This window comes from Lactuca saligna, chromosome 5 (genome assembly GCF_052625555.1).
Source record: "Lactuca saligna cultivar CGN05327 chromosome 5, ASM5262555v1, whole genome shotgun sequence".
Lineage (NCBI taxonomy): Eukaryota > Viridiplantae > Streptophyta > Magnoliopsida > Asterales > Asteraceae > Lactuca > Lactuca saligna.
The window spans coordinates 205,839,571-205,845,164 of NC_136421.1; positions in this window are offsets into that span (position 1 = coordinate 205,839,571).

A 5,594-nucleotide genomic window follows, 5' to 3' on the forward strand; every position below is an offset into this window, starting at 1 on the left:
TTGCAATACTCGCCATAATAATCATACAATCATAACACTTATGCTCCCACTATAATGATGATTATTATTATACAAGCATAACACTTATGCTCCCACTAACTTTGACATGTATTCAGAAAACAAATGAGCTTCCAGAAAAACAATGCCTATTGAATTTCTGAAATTCATATTTTTAATACCAGATGCTTCGATAAGCCTTTATATAAGCTTCTTAAACTTATACACCTTTAGCTTAGATAGCTCATATGTGTGCTTAAACAATTTAGAACTTATGTTACTAAGTTCCAAATATTCAAACTAATTGCCAAATCTCACAATTCGAACTATGGAAAGGGATGTCGTAACCATAATCGAATTTAAGAATACAATTTTCACAATCACTATCTTCTTAAAATCTCTCTTAGTGAAAGCATTTCCTCACAGTCATTTTCATGAAGGAGGGAATCTTATGACACTTAGATTTTATGGTGAATGAGTTCCTATCCATGTGAATTTGCCAAAACCAAGGTTTGCGACAAATCCAAACTCATATGGACTGAACTTTCTTAATCTTGATTTTTTGCCCTATGGTAACACGAGTGTCCACCATGTCTTCCAAGTAGTTTAGTAACTTGTCCTTACATATCAATGTACTTTCCATCGACTAAGGCTTTACTATGCATTCAAATGAGAACTCATAGAACTCACATACACAATTAACTCAATTGGAATGGCACAGAAACAAAATAATGTCAGCACGATAGGTTGTAAACCTCAAGTCGTGTGCTAGTGATGATCGATAAGGTTTATTCTTGATTTGTTCTTGAAACCTTTCAAGACCATTAAGACTCCCACTGACTCCTTGACATATATGATTCTCTTGTCAAGAAACATTTCTTGACAAACCAAATATTCAAGAGTTAGTGTGGTTCTTATCATAACACTTCACATAATTGGTCCTAGTTGGTCTTTGTCTTATCCAGGACAGCACAACTTTCAAATGTGTAAGAATAAGAAAACTTTTCCAAGTTCCACATTTGATTAGTGTTATAAACCTACTTAAGACTTTTCACTCAATGTCACAATCTTGACTCTAAGACTTGATATTGGAACGAAGTATGATTGACTTATTGATTTAACCATTTCTACAATACTTGATTCCTCTTCTTAGACATGCAATTGCACTAAGACTCACTTAGAGGATCTATTGAGACATGGTTCTTAATCTTTAAGACTTATCATAAAACACAATAAAAGGTACTCTCCCTTCTTCTTAGAAAAGAGAAACTTTTATCTTTTTGCCTACTTGATTCTTCATTATTCGTTCTACTATTCATTGAAACTCTTTCAATCAACTCAGAATTACACTTAATCTTATAAGTATAATCATATTTACTAAACTTTAGTAAATCATGACGAATATCTTTGTCACTCTTGTGGTGGACGTCATCAACGCACAACCTAGTGTACTTGATCTCCTAGTCCTTCAATTAACACTTTGTCAAAGAATTAATCTAAGTTTCCCAAACGTGAAAGTTTTTCATTCATCATACAATACACATTGCATGATTCCAAGTTTCTGTCCAATTGAAACTTGGGTGATGAGAAACTCTCCCTATTTGGTAAACTTTTGATATGTCCACAAATAATACAATTAATAATCAAATCCATTATTGCTAATAATAGAAACCTTCAAACATCAATTTTTCATACATGCCATTGCAAGGATAAATAAATAAGATAAAATCAAAATTCATTTTATTGCGGAATTTTTTTTTCCTTACAATGCAATTCAATTGAAAAACTATGTTATTACATATTTCTTAAAAATCTATTCTAACTCCAAGTAGTAGCTCAAGAATCCAATCTTCAAGTAATGCGATCGAAATCCATTTCTTCACGATCAGATTCAGCTAACTTCTTCCCTTAAGCTTCCTCTCTTTTCTTCGATCCTACAAAACATCAAAATGTAATCTTATCATATCATGTATTAAGAATCTAGAATAGGAACTTAAAAGAGTTAGTTAATGGATTTTACCTGAAGCAGAGCCATACGTCTTGACTCTCCTATCTCTTAAATCTCTCAGGTAAATAGGGCAGCTTCGTCTCCAATGCCCATTCTCTTGGCAATAAAAGCAAATGGACTCCTTTGACACAATACATCGGACAATCACAAACTTAGTTCTTTTTGGACTTCCGATGTTTCCAGTGTCCATTGAAGTTTGGGAGCTTCATTCACTAGACAAATTTGCTTGACCAGCACGCCAAATCATTGTTGATTCAGCAGCTATAAGCAAATAGGTGAGATCAATAAGGGTCACGTCGTAGTCCACCATATAGTACTCTCTAATGAACTCACTATATGATTCAGGAAGTGACTGAAGAATCCAGTCAATAGCCAACTCACTTGAAATTTCGACACCCAACATGCTTAACCTATCAATGTGTGACTTCATCTCTAAGACGTGTGCACACACAGGTTTCCCATCTTCGTGTTTACTCGCCAAAAGGGCTTGAGTGAGCTTGAAGTTTTCAAGCCTTTGAACTTGTGGGTCAGGGAGAAAAATTGGAGGAGGTGGAGGAAGTGAAGCATGACTCTCATTTCCTTGATCGTATCTCGGAACGTCATCTTCATTTGGAAAGCTTGTTCCAAAGGATTTGGGAAGACCATTGTAAGATGTAGACATCTACAAAACGGGAGAAAATTCAATTTAAGTTGATTAGAATTCTTGATGCAACACCCAAATGAAACATCAAGCTAAGATCCAACACAATACTCTTCAACCTAGAAGAGGGATGCCGTAATCTAGTTGCAGAATATTTGAAGGTAGGTAAATGACGATTTACCAATTTCCACCATGAAAAACGAAAAGGAAGTTTAAGTTTTAAATGAATTGAAACTCCTAGATCTTTTGAGATTCATTGAACTTTTCAATGGCATGTTTAATCTCGGTTATGCCCTACTATTTGTGACTGGGATGCCGAGGATCACAAACAAGGTGTGAATAACCATACGAATCACGTGGTGCACCTAATGCTACTATTTCCTAATCAATGTGCCGGTTAGCCACACACGCTCCATTGATCTATGATAAGCATCGAGCCACCCTTCGCCACCAATGTCATCCCCAAATTAGTGTGTCGGTTAACCACACACGCTCCACTAACGTTTGACAAGGGTACGAAGTGTAATTCCATGGGTTAGCATACAATTTCACATTTTGCCTAAAGTAACTATGATTTGGGAATTTGTATAAGCATTTAGTTACTTTGTACTTCATTATACTTATAATGGAAGGTTTCTGTCCTATCCTACCCGTTTGGCTAACGACCCTCCACTAGTCAAGACTGCGGTGGGTAAGAGTGGATACCCATTCAATCGCCATTTTATAGGCAATTTCCTTAAACACCCCTTATAGACCAGCTTCGTGAATGAGGCCTACTAACGGTAGGACTGACTATTTACTCATATATATATATATATATATATATATATATATATATATATATATATATATATATATATATATATATATATAATATTAGACTTTTAATGTTATATATAGTATAGGGTGTATTTTACACTTTTAAAATACTAGGCGGTTCAATTTAGTAAATTATACTTATAATTTAATTAAATGTAAACCAAAACTTTATGGGTTTATTAAATCACTTTTAATTACACACTTTAATTAATTAATAAAACCACAAGGGTGTGATTTGAACCTTTCAAATTATTAGAGTTTTAGAATTTAACAATTCAAAATTAAACTTTTAATCAACTTTTAAATTCCAAAACTTGAGGGCAAGTTTTGAAACATTTCAAAACATTTGGGTTTAACTTATTTAAATTTCATAAACAAAACTTTTAAGTTCAAATTTAAACTATAAAACCTAAAGGGTGCAATTGAAACCTTTTCACATCACAAAGGATCAAATAACAAATAATAATTAATTTGTTCATTATCTATATTTGACCTAATCTTATTTCAATCATTAGATAATTACCAAATAACTTTAAATAATCCATATTTATCACATAAACAACCAATATTTAAAAGATTTGAAATTATCTATTATATTGGCAAGGATAATCATTATGTTAAGATAAAATTCGGATTTTAACTTCATAAAACAATTTAAGCATCAAACCCAAGTCAAAACAGCAGCTAAATCCCGAAGTACCCTCTACCTGACGCACTGACTCGCCGAGTCAGACCTGGACTCGCCGAGTAGGGCCAACTCGCCGAGTTGAGTCGGGCAGAGGCAAAAAACTCGTTTTTTAGTAAATAATTCAACATAGCATCACATACAACTGAAACCAATCATGGCTCTGATACCACTGATGGGTTTTAGGCATAAGAACAATCCTATGTGCTCATACAAACCCTAGTGCTTGGATCTAGGTTTCTCTATTGTACATGCTTTGAATCCAAGACTAACAAACTCAGATCTAACATATTATAAACTGAATTAGGATTTATAGAATTACCTTTGATTGTTATATAGCAATAACAATCAATTCCTTTCTTGGATTGGCTTCAAAAGCTTAGTGCCTCAAGTGCTGCACCTCTAATGGAGTCACAAACACCATATGCAACTTGGATGAAGAGGAGAAGAAGAGGGGAGGCACCAAAAACGGTTGGAAACCCTAATGGAAGTGTTGTCCACGTTTTTGGGGCTTAAGGGTCCTTTATATACATGTAGGCTATTAGGGTTTACAACTAGGAAACCCTAATCTGACTGCTTAGGCCCTAAGCAGCCCATGGACTCCTTAAACATATCCCTTGGACGATTTCTAATGGGCTTCCCATAGAATTCGTCCAACCTATATATTATTAGGTGATCCATAGCCCAATTATAATTATCTTATAATTACAACTTCAGTCCCCTAAGTTTAATTAATCTCTTTTAGCCACAGAATTAATTATCAATTAATTCTTGACTAATATTAATTAAACAGTATGATTTCTCCTTTAATATATTATTCTCATAATATATTAATAAATCATATTTAAACCTCTTTCTCCTTAATTCATCCTACATATTGCTATGGTGAAGGCAACCCAAAAGGACCATGCTCATAATCGGGTCAAGTACATACCAGAACAGTTATGGACTTAGACACTAATCCAACAATGTAAACATTTAATCTTTGATTGCACTAATTTTGATCTAATTACAACCAAATAAGTGTGTGTTACTAACATCAAATCATAAAACATATAAGAATTTCATAATTTGATTAACTAGATTGACTAGAACCCTAATTCATTGATCAAGTGAAAAGGAGAACCAACCAAACACATGATTAAGATCAAATCAAAGATTACTAGATGTTAAACACAAATCAAATTCAAGTTACATCCTAACAACACATACTTAAGAATTCAGATATGGAAATGATAATGAAATCAACCACACATGTCTAGGTTGAACTACAAATCAAACAAGTTTAAAATAATTATTTAGTGTTGTACTCTTGAAATCCAAAACTAGTAATGTAAATCATAAACTAAGTCTGCCATAGTTTATATATTTGTTAATGTATACGATCTGAATTTGTAAAATTGTGCATTAGATCCCAAACTATACCTATTATAGTTTGCATGTAA